Below are 19484 nucleotides of genomic sequence, written 5' to 3'. Positions count from 1 at the left end.
ATGAAAATGATAGAGGCCCTAAAAGAGGATATAGGATAATCACTCAAAGAAATGGAAGACAAAACAAACCAAAATATGCGAGAAATGGAAGAAAAACCAAATAAAAAATGCAAGAAATGGAAGGAAAAACAAACCAAAATATGTAAGAAATAGAAGAAAAACAAACCAATAAATGCAAGTAATGGAAGAAAAAACAAACAAAAAATTCATAAAATTCAACAAATGAAAGAAAAGATAAACTGAAAATTGCAAGGAACAATTCACACATTACAAGGGTTGAAAGCTGAAGTAGAGACAATTAAAAAAACACTGTCTGAAAAAAGGCTGGAAATAAAAAAGCTGGACAGACAGTCAGGTACTACAGATGCAAGCATTACCAACAGAATACAAGAGATGGAAGAGAGAATCTCAGGTGTTGAAGATACACTGAGAGAAATGCATTTATTAACTAAAGAAAACCTTAAGACCAACAAATCACTATCAAAAACATCCAGGAAATACGGGACACCATGAAAAGACCAAACCTAAGAATAATAGGTATAGAAGAAGGTGAAGAACCTACCTCAAATGGGCAGAAAACATATTAAACAAAATCATTGAAGAAAACATCCAAAAAAGAAAGACATGCAAAGGAAGTTACAGGAAGCTTACAGAACACCAAATAGAGTAGAACAAAAAAAAGTCCCTTCACCACCTAATAATCAAGACCCCAAATATACAGAATAAAGAAAGAATATTAAGAGCAGCTAAGGAAAAAGGTCAAATAGAATATAAAGGCAAGCCTATCAGAATTACAACAAATTTCTCCATGGAAACTCTGAAAGCAAGAAGGTCTGGATAGATATTCTAACAAAACTAAAAGACCATGGATGCCATCCCAGACAACTATAAATGGCAAAGCTCTCAACCAGTATAGATGGAGAAAATAAGACATTTCATGACAAAACTAGATTCAAGCAATATGTATCCCTTAACCCAGCCCTACAGAAAGTTCTGGAAGGAAAATTCCAACCCAAAGAATTTAACTACAACCAGAAAAACATAGGCATTAGATAGTCACACTTTACCAACAGCCAAAAGATAAAAGGGATAGAATTCTACACATAATTCCACCACCAACAAGCATTCCAAATCAAAGAAGAATGAACAATCAATGATCATTAATATCCCTCAATATTAATGGCCTTAACTCACCCATGAAAAGACCCAGGCTAACAGAATGTATTCGAATACAGAACCCATCCATCTGCTACATGAAAGAAACACACCTCACCCTCAAAGGCAGATATTTACTGAGAGTTAAATGTTGGGAAAATATTTTCTAATCAAATGGACCCAAGAAACAAGCCGGGGTGGTGATCCTAATATCTAACTAATTAGACTTTAAAATAAAATTAATCCAAAGAGATTAAGGAGGTCATTACATTCTTATCATTGGTGAAATTCTCCAAGATGACGTTTCAATTTTGAACATCTATGCCTCAATTCCAAGGGTATCCATGTTCATAAAAGAAACACTACTAAAACATAAATCACATATAAAACCCCACACACACTTATAGTGGGAGACTTCAAAAACACACTCTCACCCCTAGACAAGAATAACAGAATCTCAACAAAGAAGCAAATAGTCTAATAGAAGTAATGACCCAATTGGGATTAACAGACATCTATAGAACATTCCATCCACACAAAAAAGAATATACCTTCTTCTCACCACCACATGGAACCTTCTCAAAAATCGACCACATACATGGCAATATATCAAAACTCAGCAGCTACAAAAAACTGGAATAACTCTATGCATCTTATAAGAACACCATGCGTTAAAATTAGAATTCAACAACAACACAAATTGCAGAAACACTACAAACTCATGGAACTTGTATAATGCACACCTGCACCATTCCTGGGTCAAAGAAGACATAAAAAAAGAAATTAAAGACGTCCTAGAATTCAATGAGAATGAAGACACAACATAGACCAACCTATGGGACACTTTGAAAGAAGTTCTACGTGGAATTTCATAGTAATAAGTGCCCACATGAAGAAATTGGAGAATAGTTATAATAGAGAATTAACAGCACAGCTGAAAGCTCTAGAACAAAAAGAAGCAAACTTTGCCAGGAGGAGTACACGCCAGGGTATAATCAAATTGAGGGCTGAAATCAATAAAGTAGAAACTAGGAAAACAATGCAAAGAACCAACCTAATGAATAGTTGGTTCTTTGAGAAAATCAACAATATAGACAAAACTTTGCCCCAACTTACCAAAGAGCAGAGTGTGAATATGCAAATTAACAAAATCAGAAATGAAAACGGGACATAACAATGGACTCTGAGGAAATTCAGAGCATTATCAGCTCATATTTTAAAATCTGTACTACAAAAAATTTGAAAATTTAAAGGAAATGGACGACATCCTGGATAGCTATTACTTTCCAAAATTAAATCAAGAACAGATAAGCAATTTAAATAGACCTATAACCCCTATGGAAATAGAAGCAGTCATCAAAAGTCTCCCAACCAAAAAAAAGCCCAGTCCCAGATGGCCTCAGTGCAGAATTTTACCAGAAATTCAAAGAACAGCTTATAACAATTCTTCTCAAAGTATTCCATGCAATAGAAGCAGAAGGGTTTTTTGCCAAACTCTTTCTATGAGGCTTCAATAACCTTGATCCCCAAGCCACACGAAGACACAACTAAGAAAGAGAACTTCAGACCAATATCCCTCATGAACATTGACACAAAAAATACTCAATAAAATACTGGCAAATCAGATCCAATAACACATTAAAACAATCATTCAACACTATCAAGTAGGTTTCATCTCAGGGATGCAAGGACGGTTTAATATACAAAAATCGATCAATATATTCCACCATATAAACAAGCTGAAAAACAAAAATCACATGATCATTTCACTAGATGCAGAAAAAGACTTTGATATAATCCAACACCCTTTCATGATAAAGGTCCTGGAGACATCTGGGATAACAGGAACATATTTAAACATAATAACAGCTATATGCAGCAAACTAACAGCCAGCATCAAACTAAATGGACAGAAACTCAACGCAATCCTGCTAAAATGAGGAACAAGACAAGGCTGTCCACTCTCTCCATACCTTTTCAATATTATACTTGAAATTCTAGCCAGAGCCATATGACAACAAAAGGAGATCAAGGGGGAACAAACTGGAAAGGAAGAGGTCAAACTTTCACTATTTGCAGATGATAAGATAGTTTAGATAAATGACCCAAAGAACTCTACCAGGAAACACTTACAGCTGATTATTACCTTCAGTAAAGTGGCAGGCTACAATTCCTACTCAAGAAAATCAGTAGTCCTACTATATACAGTTGATAAAAGGGCTGAGAAAGAAATCAGAGAAGCATCACCCTTTACAATTGCCACAAACACAATAAAATACCTTGGGGTAATGCTAACCAAACACGTGAAAGACCTGTATTGCAAGAACTTTGAGTCTTTAAAGAAAGTAATTAAAGAAGACATCAGAAAATGGAAAGATCTCCCATGTTCTTGGATAGGCAGGATTAACGTGGTAAAAACACCTTCCAAAAGCAATCTACAGATTCAATGGAATCCCCTTTAAATTACCTGCACAATTCTCCACAGACCTTGAAAGAACAAGAATCAACTTTGTATGGAATAACAAAAGACCCAGGATAGCCAAAACAACCTCATTCAACAAAGTACCATCTGGAGGCATCACCCTCCCTGACTTCAAGCTCTGGTATAGAGCCATTGTGTTGAAAACAGCTTTGTATTGGCACAAAAATTGACAGGTACACCAATGGAACTGAAAAGAAGCTAAAAGTATACAATGGAAAGAAGAAAGCACCTTCCACAAATGGTGCTGGTATAACTGGGTAGTGGCATGTAGAAGAATGTGGATGGATCCATGTCTATCACCATGGACAAAACTTAAGACCAAATGGATCAAAGACCTCAACCAAATTCCAGTCACAATATACCTCTTAGAAGCAAAAGTGTTTGATACCCTTGAATGAATTGGTACAGAAGACTGCTTCCTGAATGTAACACCTGTAATACACACACTGAGGTCAACAATTAATACATGAGATCTTCTGAAACTTAGAAGGTTCTGTATGGCAAAGGACACAGTCAATAAGACCAAAAGGCAGCCCACAGATTGGGAAAAGATATTCACTAAACCCACATCTGACAGAGGGCTGATCTCCAAAATTTACAAAGAACTCAATAAGCACTCTCCAAAACACCAGAGGATGCAACTAAAATGGTCTACAGAACTAAATAGAGATTTCTCAACAGAGGAGTCGAAAATGGCTGAGAGGCACTTGAGGAAGTGCTCAACATCCCTAGCTAGTAGGGGAATGCAAATCAAAATAACTCTGAGATGTCCTTTATCTCCTGTCAGAATGGCTAAAATAAAATACACCAATGACATTTTATGCTGGAGTGGATGTACAGAAAGAGAAACACTCCTTCACTGCTGGTGGGAATGCCAACTAGTACACCCACTTTGGAAATCAGTATTGAGATTCCACAGAAAAATTGGAATCAGCCTACCAGAAGATGCAGCAATACCACTCGTAAGCATATATCCAAAGATTTACATTCATACAACAAGGACATCTGTTCCACTATGTTCATAGCAGCTTTATTTGTAATAGCCAGAACATGGAAGCAACCTAGATGCCCCTTAAGTGAATATTGGATAGAGAATGTATGGTACATTTACACAGTGGAGTACTATTCAGCAGAAAAAAATCAGCATAATCTTGAAATTTGCATGCAAATGGATGGCACTAGAAGAAACAATCCTGAGTTAGGTAATCCAATCACAAAAACACAAACATTGTATGTAGTCTCTCACATATGAATTTTAGACATGGATCAGGGGAGTGTCAGCTTACAATTCCATGGCCAGAGAGTCTGGAAAACAGCCTTCATCCAATTACTGGTGGAAGCTGAATCAAACACCCACAGCTAAACACCGAGTTGACTTCAAGGAATCTAGTGACAGAGAGGGAGGACTGATGAGCAAAGGGGTTAAGACTGGGCTGGTTTAATCCCCAGAACCAGCTGACCTGAACAAGTGGTAGCTCTTAAATTCCAGACTGATAGCTGGTAATCCAGTATGGGACTGATCCAGATCCCCCTTTTTTGGGTGTTAGTGAGGAGGTCTAGGCAATCTATGGGACCTTGAATATATCAGTATTTATACAAATGGGCTTTGAGTTCCCATCCCACAATGAATGATACACTCTCACCCTGGACTCTTGGGAGAGGGCATTGGCCCTGACCTGGCTGAAATGACAGACTATGGACACACCCATGGAGGGAGGGTATATTGAGGGGGTTGGGTGGAGGGTGTGTGAGGAAGGGAAGGAAAGCAAGAGGGACCTGGGATTGATATTTGAACCAACATTTTTTCCAATTTAATTTAAATGTTGAAAAAAGAACATATTCAGCAACAGACAGATAAATATTGCACCCCCAGTGTATATGGTCTTTACACCAGGAAGACCTGAACATCAGAACACAGATGAAGCAGAAGGGAAACACACTAAAATTGATTATATGAACATGATAGTGACCCTCAAAAGGAAAGGAAAAACAAAATGAAAGAAAAAAACAAAGAAAAATTAAAGTATTGGAGGAAAAGAGAAACAAAATACTGCAAGAAATAAATCTCTTGAAGAAAACAAGGAAAACAAAGAAAAAACAACCCAACAAATGAAGGAGACAATTCAAGCAGTGCAAAACTTGAAAGCTGAAGTAGAGAAATATAAAAAAACAAAACAGTCTTCGTCATGCAGGGAATGGAAGAGCTGGGAAAATCATCAGGAACTACAGATGCAAGCATAACCAAGAGAATACAAGTAATGGAAGAGAAAAATCTAAGGAGTGGAAGATACACTAGGAGAAATAGTTACATCTATGAAAGAATATCTTAATTTCATCAAGATACTAACACAAAATATCCAGGAAATTCTGGAAACCATGAAAAGGTCAAGCCTAAGAATATTAGGTATAGAAGAAGATTAAGAAAATCACCTCAAAGGAGCATAAAACATATTCAACAAAATCATAGACAACAACTTTCACTACCTAAAGAAAGACATGCCAATGAAAGCACAAGAAGTTTATAGGACACCAAATAGAGTGAACCTCAAAAAAAAGTCCCCTAACCACATAATAACAAAAACAGCAAACATACAGAATGAAGAAAGAATATTGAGAGCACCAAAAGAAAATGGCCAAGTAACATATAAAGGTAAACCTAGCAGAATTACACCTGATTTCTGCCTGGAAACTCTGAAAGCCTGAAGGTCCTGGACAGATATTCTGCCAACACTAAAAGGCCACAATGCCAGCCCAGACTACTATACCCAGCAAAGATTTCAACCACAATAGATGAAAAAACCAAACCAGATTTAAACAATACATATCCACTAATCCAGCCCTACAGAAAGTACTGGAAGTTAAACTCCTACCCTTGGAATTTAACTACACTCTCTAAAACACACTTTACCAACAGCCAAATGAAAAAATGCAAGGGAAACTACACACTCTTTATGTTCCTTCTAAAAGTTCCTTTGAGGTCTGTTGGGGACTGCTGGAACATTGAACAAAATGGAGTCTGTCAGCCATTTCTTGGCCTTCTGCCTATATGACTGCGAGCACACATGCCCTTGAGACAAAGGAAAAGGTTAACCATAAAAGTTAAATTTACACAGGGCAGCCCACCCGCCTAGCCAGGGGGAAGTAACCCTTATAGAGCAATTGTCTTTGTTAACAAAAGGTTAAAGTGTTCCTTTGAATACTTCCTACCCCTCCCTAATTCCTGCACCTGACTTACGCTGACAAGCATTTGTGGAATGCGACTGATGACTGATGGAAAATTATAGATTTGTCTTTACCTTATTTGGTGTATATTTGAGTTGAGACTTGATTGGCATGCTTGTACCGCCCCCTGAGATTTTTTTTCTATAAGAATCATCTCACCCCCAAAATAAATGCTCTTGATCAGCAAAAGTTGTCTTGAGCCTGTTTCCTTTAACCTCTTGAAGTTTACTTTTAAGATCGGATCTGCTCGTGAAGACCCACCAAATTTGTAGCGACCCTCATCACCTCATCCCCATGGGTCAGGAGGCCCCTCCGGGGGTCGAAGAGGTCCTTCTAAAAAGTCTCTAAAAGTTCCTTTTCATTCCACATGGTTTCTAGTTTTTATACCCACAGGCACATTTAACAACTCTCTGGCAATAGGGTGTGCATGTCTGTGAGAGCCAGGAATGAGGATAGGATCTTGAGAAAAGCAGGTGCTTCACATCTCCCCTCAGATGTGATTCACAAAACATCCTGGCAAACTTAAGTTTTAGAGTGGACATGACTTGCAACATGTGCTGCTTACTGATTAAAAGGGGCTTTTTAGCATCACACCAAAGAGAAAACATAGGTTATGTAATGTGAGATTTGGAGGCTACAGCTCTTACCACTGACACCAGTGAAAACAAATACCTTTCTCTGTGACCTATTCTTGAAAACAAAGCACCCAGTATCTATTCTACACACAGCCAAATTCATAGTAAAAAATATTCTGGAGTTGATGCTTAAAGTAGTAATTGCTACTTCTGCAGTAAATGATCAAAGCTCACAGAAGTATACTCAATTTGGGTCTTTGGTTTGTTTCACTGGTCTACATGTCTCCTTTTGTGACCATACCTATTGTTTTTTATTACTATGATTTTGAATGGAATCTTAAGATATGGGAGGGTAATTAATTAGCATTGTCTATTTTGCTTAGGATTATTTTGAGTGTCTGGGGTCTTTGTGGTTCCACATGAATTTTTAGGGAATTTTTATTATGTTTATATGATGAAAGAGGTGGGCGTTTTTATTGAATTTTATTGACTCTGTGAATAACTTCTGGTATAAGGGTCATTTGCACATTGTTAATTCTACAAATCCAAGCCCATGGATGTCTTTTTCAGTTTCTAGTGTTTTTCTCTATTTTCTTGAGAGTTTCACAGTTTTTATTGCAGAGGTCCTTCACTTCCTAGGTTAGATATTCATGGACATTTTATTTTCTTTAGGGCTATTTTAAATCAAAGTATATCCATGATCTCCTTCTCTGTATGTTTGTTGTTGGAATGTAGAAAAGCTATTGATTTGTGTGAGTTGAGTGTATATCCTGCCATATTGCTGAATTTATTTCTTATTTCTGGAAATTTTCTGGTAGAATTATTGGCATCTGTAATGTAAAGAGTGATTGTTTTAATAAGAATGGCAAAGGCTCCTATATTCTTTATGGAGAGTAACCTTGCTCAGGCTACACACACTAGTGTGGGGATGGTGAAGTGCCTTGGTTCTTCCTCAATGAGATTACTGGACAGACTTAGTTTACCTCCAAAAGGAGGATTTACCCTCTTGCTCAGCCTAGACACAGGAGTGTAGGGGTTGTGTGGTGCCTTCGTCCTAGCTCAGTGAGATTATTGGGCAGACTTAGTTGATTTCCTAGGGAAGGCATTACCTTCTCTGAGGAGCAGATGGGAATGGGAGTAGAGGAGGGAGGGAAACTGGGACTGGGATGTAAACATTAAATTAATAAAAAAATTAAAAGTAAAGATGTGTGGTCCTGTTGGAAGAAGTGTGAGTCTGATTTTGATGCTTCAAAAACCTATGTCAAGTCCAGTGTCTCTCTTGGCCTACAGATCAAGACTTAGCTCTCACCTCCTTATTCAGAGCCATGAGTGCCACTCTGTTCTCCACCATCATGATAATAGACTAAACCCCTGAAAGTATAAACAATCTTCTAATTAAATGTTTTTTTTAAAAAATAAGCATTGGTCATGGTGTCTCTTCACAGCAACAGAATACTGACTAGGACATATAGTATCATATCTATAAAAAGGGAAAACTTGACTTTTTCTTTCATTATTTTTTGCAACCCCTTCTTTTCCTTCTCTTGCCTTAGTGCTCCAGCTACTTAGTATGTTCAGCACTATGTCAAAAAAGAGTGGGGATAGTGAACATCTCTATTTCATTCCTTTCTTCAGTAGGATTCAAGGTCTTTACCATTTAGGATGATGTTGGCTTTGTGTTTCATGAATACACTTTTTGTTTTGTTGAGGTAAGTAGATAGGGCTGGTACTGGAAGAATTCAAGAATTTGGCTGTGACTTGTTTGGGCTTGGTAGTGGTGGTGATATTGATGGTGGGATAGTGGTCAGATTAATCCAGGCTACAGGATGTAGGATCCTACGGAAACCTAGCTCTCTAATTCCTTCATTAAATTTTGTTTATCCTTTGAAAACGTCATAAGATTTGTCTAACTGTCTGTTTGTCTGTCTGCCCTATATTTATTCATAACTCTCTATCATTTACTTTTCATGTACCACCTCTTTCCAGATCCTGCTCCCTTCTTACCTACCCAACTTCACACACACTCTCTCTGTCTTAAAAATTGGAACTAAAGTCAAAAGGAAAAAAAGATACTCTTTATTTTAACACAGGCATCTGCCATTGCACGATGGCCATTTTCACATTTTTTTCAGTTAATGAGCATAGAGGTCCTTTCTGTCTTCTATTGTCTTCCTAAATTTCTGTCTTCAGTGTTTTAATGTGTACATTATAGTAGCTTTTCTCATAAGTTTATTATAAGATTTTTAATTTTTTGTACCTATTTTGAATGACATTTTTCTCCACCTTCCTTCTGACTACACTTTCCTCTGTACTACAAATTTTTGTTTGTTTTTATGATCTTTCTTTCTTACTCTTGATTTTTGTTTGTAAATTTTATGATCTTTCATTGTGATAACATTACTTGTTCTGGAAATTTTCTGATGAGATGTTTACTGCCTTTTATGTATAGAAAAATGTTATCTGAAAAGAAGGAAACCTTGAATTTTCTTTCCTATTTTATTCATTTTATTTCTCTTATCTATCTGACATCTGTAGCTAAGTCTTCAAACACTGTATGAATAGGAATTCACAATAGAGAAAATAGTTGTAAAGAATTAGCTGGAGTTGAAGGGAGAAGAGAGGAAATACTTAGGGTTGAGTGAACACTGCATTGGATTCACGCATGAAATTGTCACTGGGACCTCATGAGGAGAAAATAGACTTTACTTAGCATCCACAAAAAAATTCTCAGAACAGATGATAAATTTATTTGTTAATGTTGCTATGTCTCGTGGTCTTGAACAAAATAAGATAAAACTGGTAACTAGGAAAAAGATATTAGAAGGATATAAGAATGAAGGTACTTTTTAGTCTGCCTACACTCTGCTGGAGAGGTGAGTGTGGGTTCTGCTTGGGACTATCTACTCCATCCCTTCTTGGGTAATCTTTGGTCTGCTCTGTGTGTAAGAGATCTGCCCCCAGGAGGCAGGACCTTCCAGAGACTACTCACATCTCAGTGTTTTTCTGCCTCCACCCATCTGGAAAGGTAAGTGTGGGCTTTGGTTAGGCCCATGCCCCATCCTCTTCTTAGAGTTTCCTTGGTCTGCTGGGCATGCAGAACTGCCCTGGTAGGCAGGAACTTCCAGAACCTTCCAACATCTAATTCTTGACCCAATTACACTCACCAGAAGAGGAGAGGAGATACCCTAGATGCGCCCACTGGTAGAAGGGATGGGAGAATGACAGTGTAAGAACACATTCAACAACAGAAAGACCAATGTGATGACACGAGAGTCTAGGGACACTACCCCAGCAAGACCTGAGCATCCCAATGAAGATGAAGAAGAAGAGAATGACCTTAAAACAACTTTATGAAGATGATGGAGACCTTCAAAGAAGAAATGAGAAAATCCCTTAAAATAGAAGTAAAAACAAACAAAAATACAAGAAATAGAGCAAAAGACAAGCCAAAAAAATTCTGGAAATAAACATATATCTTAAAGAAAGCCAAGAAAACCCAACCAAACAATTGGAGGAAATAATTCAAACTGTTCAAGGCATGAAAGCTGAAATAGAAACAATAAAGGAAACAGAATGAAGGAATTCTGGAAGTAGAAAACCTGGGTAAATGACTAGGAACTACTGATGTAATCAAAACCAAGAGAATACAAGAGATTGAGGAGAGAATCTCGGGTGTTGAAGATTCGTAGATATAATTGCTTCATCAACCAAATAAAATTCTAAGTCCAACAAATATCAAACACAAAATATCCAGGAAATATGGGAAATTGTGAAAAGGCCAAACGTAAGAATAATAAGTATAGAAGCAGGTGAAGAAATACCGCTCCAGGGTACAGAAAATATATTCACCAAAATTGTACAAGAAAACTTTTCAATCTAAAGAAGGACATGTCTGTGAAAGAACCAGAAGCTTACAGAAAACCAAATAGAGTGGAACACTAAAAAAGTCTCCTCGCCACAAAAATAATCAAAACACCAAACATACAGAATAAAGAAAGAATATTAAGAGCAGCAAAATAACATATAAAGGCAAAACTATTAGAATTATAACCGATTTCTCAATGGAAACTCTAAAAGCAAGAAAGCCCTGGATAGCTATTCTACAAATGATAAAGGACTATGGATGCCAGCCCAGACTACTATACCCAGCAAAGCTTTCAATCACTATAGATGGATAAAAGAAAATTTTCTATGACAAAATCAGTTTTAAACAATACATATCCACTAATCCAGCCCTACAAACCAAGAAAGTTAGATTAACTAAAAAACACAGGCAATAGATGTTTTCACATACCAAAAACCAAAAGAAAAAAAAGAGTGAGGGTGAAACTACAGACAATACCTCTACCACCACCAAATCATAAAGAAACAAGAATTAAAAATAAATGTTTATTAATATCCTTCAATATCAATGGTCTTAACTTGCCTATGAAAAGACTCAGGATAACAGAATGGATACAAAGACAGAACTCATTCTTCTGCTGCATACAAGAAACACACCTCACCTTCAGAAACAGATTTTACCTCAGAGCAAATGTTTGGGAAAATATTTTACAATCAAAGGGACCTAAGAAACAAGCTGGTGTAGCTATCCTTTTATCTAAAAATTAGACTTTAAATTAAAATTAATCAAAAGAGATGAAGAAAGGCTTTTCATATTCATCACAGGAAATATTGTTAAATAAAGTGTCAATTTTGGGCATCTATGCACCAAATACAAAGATACCCAAATTCATAAAATAACATTACTAAAATTCAAATCACATGTAAAACCTCACACACTCATAGTGGGAGACTTCAACACCCCACTGTCACCAATTGATAGGATTACCAGTCGGAAACTTAACAAAGAAACAAAGCAGGTAACAGAAGTTATGACCCAATTGGGTTTAACAGACATCTATAGAACAGTCCATCCAAACACAAAAGATTATACCTTCTTCTTTGCTCTACATGGAACTGTCCCTAAAACTGATCACATACTCAGTAACAAAACAAACCTCAAGAGATGCAAAAGAAATTGGAATAATGACTTCTATATTATGGGATAACCATGGCTTAAAGGTAGAATTCAACAACAGCACAAATTGCAGAAACCCTACAAACTCATGTGCAATTGCATCACTCCTGGGTCAAGGAAGAATTAAAGAAAGAAATTAAAAATTAAACACTTCCTAAAATTCCATGAAAATAAATATAACACATACCAAAACATATTAGACCTTTGAAAGCAGTACTAAGAGCTAAGTTCATAGCAATAAGTGCCCATATGAATAAACTGGAGAATAGTACACTGGATAATAACAGCAATCTGAAAGATCTAGAACAAAAAGAAACAAACTAACCTAGGAGGAGTAGATGCCAGGAAATAATCAAACCGAGGGATGAATTTAATAAAGTGGAAACAAGGAAAAATCCAAAGAACAAATGAAACAAAGAGTTTGTTCTTTGAGAAAATCAATGAGATAGGCAAACCTTTATCCAAAGTAACCAAAGACAGAGAAAGAACATGCAAATTAACAAAATCAGAAATGAAAAGGGGGACATTAAAACAGACACCATGGAAATCCAGAGAATCATCAGATCATACTTTGAAAACCTGTACTCCACAAAATTGGAAATTTGAAAGAAACGGGATATTTTTTAAATCAGGAACAGATAAGAAATTTTAATAGACCTATTACCCCTAAAACAGTTTTCAAAATAATCCCCCCCCCAAAAAGCTCAAAGCTCAGGGCAAGATGGTTTCGTTGCAGAATTGTACCGGGAATTCAAAGAAGAGCTAATACCAATACTCCTAAAGGTGTCTACGTAACAGAAGCAGAATGGTCATTGCCTAACTCTTTTTATGAGGCTATAATTACCTTGGTACCCAAACAAAAAGACACAACCAAGAAAGAGAACTACAAACCAATCTCACTCATGAACAGTGATGCAAAAATAGTCACTAAAACACTGGCAAATCGAATCCAAGAACACATCAGAAGAATCATCCACCATGATCAAATAGGATTCATCCCAGGGATGCAGGGATGGTCCAACATATAAATATCCTTTAATTTAATCTACCATATCAACAAACTGAAAAGGAAAAAACACATGATTATCTCAATCGCTGCTGAAAAAGCCTTCTACAACATCCAACACCACTTTGTGATAAAGGTGTTGGAATGACCAGGAACACAGCTATACCTGATAAAGGCAATGTAAAGTAAGTTGACAGTCAACATGAAACTAAATGGAGAGAAACTCAATCCAATAACTCTAAAATCTGGTACAAAACAAGGTTTTCCACACTTTCCATATCTTTTCAATATTGTACTTGAAGTTGTAGCTAGAGCAATAAGACAACAAAAAGAGATCAAGGGGATACAAATTGAAAATAAAGATGTGAAACTTTATATACGGCATACGTGGCTCAAAAAATTCTACCAGTGAATTCTACAACTGTTAAACACCTTCAGCATAGTGACAGGATTCAAAATCAATTCAATAAAAATTCAGAAGCCCTAGTGTATATAGGTGATAAATGGGCTGAGTAAGAAATCAGAGAAACATCACCCTTTACAATAGCTACAAGCAAAATAAAGTAACTTAGGGTAACTCTAACCAAACATGTGAAAGACCTGTATGACAAGAGGTTTGAGTCCTTAAAGAAAGAATTCAAAGAAGATACAGAAAATGGAAAAATCTCCCATGCCCTTGCATAGGTAGGATCAACACAGTAAAATTGGCAATCTTACTAAAAACAATCCAAAGATTCAATGCAATTCCCATCAAAATCCCAACACAATTATTCACAGACCTTGAAAGGACAAAACTTTATATGGAAAACCAAAAAGCCCAGGATGGGTTAAACAACTCTGTACAATAAAGGAACATCCAGAGGCATCACTATCCTTGCCTTCAAGCTCTTCCATAGAGCAATAGTAATGAAAACAGCTTGGTATTGGCACAGAAACAGACAGGTTGGCCAATGGAATTGAATTGAAAACCCTCATATTGACCCACACAACTATGAACGCCTGATTTTTGTCAAAAAAATTATACGATGGTTAAAAGAAGCATCTTCAACAAATGGTTCTGGAACAACTGGATGCTGACATGTAGAAGACTGCAGCTATATTCTTATCTGTCAGCATGCACAAAAGTTAAGTCAAAATGGATGACAAAACTCAACATGAAACTAGCCACAGTGAACCTCCTAGAAAGTGAAGCAGGAAATACTCTTGAACAAATTGTTACAAGAGAACACTTCATGAACATAACTCCAGTAGCACAGACACTAATATTGACAATCAATAAATGGGACTTCCTGAAAATGAGAAACTTGTAAGGCAAAGGACATAGTCAACAAGACAAAATGGCAGCCCACAGAATGGGAAAAGATATTCACCAACCCCACATCTGACAGAGGTCTGATTTCTAAAATATACAGTGAACCTAAGAAGCTAGTCTCTAAAACACCAAAGCACCAAAATAATCCAGTTAAAAAGTGGGGTACAAAACTAAATGGAGTAGTTTCAATAGAGGAATATAAAATGGCTAAACGACACTTATGAAAGTGCTCAACATCCTTAATCATCAGGGAAAGGCTATTCATACCAACTCTGAGATACCAATTTACTTCTGTCAGAATGGCTACAATAAAAAAAATATCCATGACAGTCTATGTTGGAGAGGATATAGAGAAAGGGAAACACTCCTCCATTGCTGGTGGTTTCTTGGGAAAATTGGATTCTGTCTTGCTCAAGATTCCACTCTTGGGTGTATACCCAAAAGATGCACATTCATACAGCAAGGACATTTGTTCAACTATATTCATAGCAGCATTATTTGTAATAGCCAGAACTTGGAAGCAACCTAGATGCTCCTCAACTGAAGAGTGGATAGAGAAAATGTGGTATATTTACACAATGGAGTACTATTCAGCAGAAAAAAATAACAGAATCTTAAATTTACAGGCAAATGGATGGAGCTAGAAAACCATGTTGAGTGAGGGACCAAGTCACAAAAAGTGAAACATGGTATGTACTTACTCATATATGGATTTTAGACATAGAGCAAAGAGTTATTAGCCTACAATACACATTGCCAAAGAAGCTAGGAAATTAGGAGGACTCCAAGGGAGACATACATTGCCCCTTGGAGAAGAGGATAGGTACAAGATATCCTGAGCTAATTAGGAGCATGGGGGGAAGAGAGAGAGAGCTAGAAGAAAGAGATTGGGAGAAGAGGAGGGGAGAGGAGGACATGAGGCAGTAGGAAGATTGAGTCAGATGAAGAATGGAGGAGAGTAAGAATAGAGATAACATAATAGAGGATCAGTTATAGGTTTAAAGAGAAATCTGGCACTAGGGAAATATCCAGTGTGCTACCAGGATGAAACCAACTAACAATTAAAGTGATACTGGATTGGTTACCTTAAATGGCCTTCTCAATAATGAGATTGATGACTACCTCATATGCACCCTAGGTCCCTCATCCAGTAACTGATAAAAGAAGAAGCTAAACACTGAGCTGAACCCCTTGAATCCAGTTTCGGAGACGGAGGAGTGATGAGCACATGGGTTAAGATCAGATGGAGAAATCCAGGGAAACAGCTGACCTGAAGGAGAGGGAGCTCAGAGACCCCAGACTGATAGCTGGAAAACAGATTAGGACTGATCCACACCCCCTGAATATTGGATTCAGTTAGGAGACCTGTGCAATACACGGGACCTCTGGTATTGGATTAGTTTTCATTCCTAGTTTATGAATGGAGTTTGGGAGCCCATTTCACATAGAGGGACACTCTCAGCCTAGACCCACAGTAGAGGGCCTAGGCCCTGCTTCACATGATGTAACAAACTTTGAGGATCCCCCATGGAAGGCCTCTCCCACTCTGGGAAGCAGAAAGGGATGGGATTGTAGGTAGGTAGGGGGCAGGTGAGGAGGGGATCAAGAGGGAACAATGATTGACATGTAAAATGAGATTTTTTCTAATTCAAATATAAAACCACAAGAATAACACACAGAACCAGAAAAAAACAGAACTTTCCAATGTAGGACTTTGCTGGAGGAAGTCAATCAGTAGTGGCTGCTCTCAGATTCTTCTTGACCACTTGGCTACTCTGCCTCCTGGGACACTCTGATATACACTAATCTGCTCTAGTACCATCTGTTATGATGCACTGAAATTTCTCAAACTGAGAAATATAAATATGTCCTCTTTAAAAAAAAGAAAACCGATTTTAAACTACATATTTTACATATAGGGTTCACCATTTGTTCAAATAGAATTTTAAATTTCCCAGTTCTAATTCTTCTTAGGTAAATGTCTATAAATTGTACCCATGAAAATAAAGCCCTTGGGATAACAGTATATGTATAAAAGGAGTTTTGAGTCCAAAATGTCTGAAAACAACGTATTTGAAGGTAAATTCTAAAAATACTTTCATTTTCAGCTGTAAGAAATCAGGGGAAAAGTCTGATGTCTGAAAATCCTGAGATCAGTTTGGAGTAGTTGACCAGATGGCATTTTCTACTTACAGGTCATAAAGGATGGGTGGCCTTGTGACATGTGAAGACTCCAAGTACAGAGGAAGATATTGTTGAAGTCCTGTCGACATTGGGATTTTCTTTTCTCTGGGAATATCTTTACATTGATTGTCATAGTTACTGCTTCTAAAACTAGTAAAGTACTCATTAAGGACTATGAGTTTCACAGTTCAATGATCTTTTATACGAAGCCAAATGATGTTTTAAAATAGCCTCCAGTAACATGGAAGTAACTTTCTTAGGTACATGAATTGGATCCTTGTGTTTTAGCACAATTTCTTTTCTCCACCGTGTATTTTTTTCATTTTCCTGGTTTATCTATGAGAGACTATCACCAGCAATCCCTAGACCTTTTTAACAAGGTGATTTCATGCAGAGTAGGGATAGGTCTGGATTTTGCAACACTGTGCACTATCATTAGGAAACAAAAATTAATAGAAAAAAGGAAACTGTGTTAAATTGGCATGGAAACGGGGATAGAGACAGAGATGGGAGGGCAGGTTGGACAAGGGAATACAGGAAAGGAACACTAAACACTAAAAGTATTTTGAAATAGTCACTTGAAAACTGAGTACTATAGAACCTCTAAAACACATGCAAATCATATATAAAATGTTTAAATAGATTTTTGCCTTTAATGGGGCAACAATGTCCCTGCTACTCATGACAATTTACCAAGCAGAAATAAAGACAAAACAAGCAAGCAAGCAAATGAACAAACAAAAAAAAGCAAACAAAATAAACTCAATGCCAGGAATGGGTTAAGCCTTTTGGAGTTGTTGGTAAGGGAAGGTCCATAGACCCTCAAACATTAGAGGCTATTGACAATGCTGTTGGTTGCTGCCCAGAATTTGATGGAAATTCCCTGTGTCTGAAAACATCATGTACTATAGTCAGAGAACATACCTACTTGTTAGTTTTCACAGCAATGCTATGCACACTACCTCAGGAGAAATGTAATCACCAATGTGGTGGTTTGAATGAGAATGGTCCCCATAGGCTTATATTTTGTATGCTTAATAGCAAAGAATGGAACTGTTTGGTAAGGATTAGGAAGTGTAGTTTGTTGTTCACCTCCCCCTCTCCCTCTCCATCTCTCTCTTACCCTTCCTTCATCCCTCCTTCTTCCCTCCCTTCATCTTCTTATCTCTTCCTCTCTTTCTCTTTCTTTCTCTCTCTTCTTCTTGTCTCTTTTGCATAATAACCAAAACCCAACTGTGTTTTTTATTGTACTTTGGCTTTCCTTTATTAAAAGTCCCCTCTTGCTTGGTAGTGGTGGAAATGTTTGCCTTTAATCCCAGCATATGTGAGGCAGAGGCAGGTGGATCTCTGTGAGTTTGAGACCAGTCTGTTCTTCAAAGCAACACAGAGAAACCCTGTCTCAGAAAACTAATCTAAACTACAAAACTCCCCTCCTTACCAATGGCTGAACTCCATGCTGCTTCTTAAATTACATGGCTTTTTCCTAATATACTGTGTTCTCCTACACCAGGAAGCTCCTGAGATGTATAGCATAAATTTTCTGGAATTTTTTTCTTTTAAACACAAATCAAATTGTCCTGGATCTTGAGAGAGAGAGAGAGAGAGAGAGAGAGAGAGAGAGAGAGAGAGAGAGAGAGAGAGAGAGAGAGAGAGAGATGAAGGGATAGGGAGACACACTCAGAGAGAGGTGTTGCATTTATGACTCTGTGGTTAAGAGCACTGACTACTCGTTCAGAGGACCTGGATTCATTTCCATTCACCTATATGATGGCTAGATCCAATACCCTCTTTTGGTCTCTGTGGGCATTGTTTGCATGTTACACACAGACAAACATTTAGGCAAATCATCCATACACATATACTAAAACAAATAAATTGGGGGAGGGGACAGTCTGTGGGAAAGCACCTCAAAATTGAAATTAAAAGTTTTAAACTGTGAATTCCAAGTAATTAGTTTCACACCAGTCTTTTCTTTTTTTCCAGAATGAGTATATTTGATGAGGATTCCTGAGTATTGAGCCAAGAAAGCAATAGATAGAATAAAATGTTGTGGAAAGGAAGAGGAGTTCAGGATTCATTCTGGATCCTCGTTTGTCACAGGTTTTTCAACAGATCCCAGAGCATTGACTTTCAAACTTTAGAATGTGGTGGAATCACTTCAAAGGCATAAGGAAACACAAACACCTAGAAAGTCCTCTGTTGAGAGCTCACCTATGGCAGGGATCTCCTGAGAACAAGGCTGGACTGGACAACAGAGTGAGACATTGTGTCAAGATAAAAACTAAGAAGAAGTTTGGAGTTGCGGTTCTGTTCTTCATGTTGTGGTAAAGTATGCTTTAATGAGTACAGCTTCCCAGGACCTGGACATCACACAGGGAGAATCAGGCACTCTTGGATGAGCAGCTCACTGCCAGCATGAGTACCACTGTTGATCACATTGAAATATGGAACCCATGAGATGACTTCAGGTTTGCCAGCCAAGCCAGAGATGTGAGGTACAGGGAAACCCCCTTTTCCACAGTATCCAC

The sequence above is a fragment of the Mesocricetus auratus genome, unplaced genomic scaffold (genome assembly GCF_017639785.1).
Source record: "Mesocricetus auratus isolate SY011 unplaced genomic scaffold, BCM_Maur_2.0 Super-Scaffold_100066, whole genome shotgun sequence".
Taxonomy (NCBI): domain Eukaryota; kingdom Metazoa; phylum Chordata; class Mammalia; order Rodentia; family Cricetidae; genus Mesocricetus; species Mesocricetus auratus.
Note: the sequence above shows the minus strand (reverse complement) of the source record.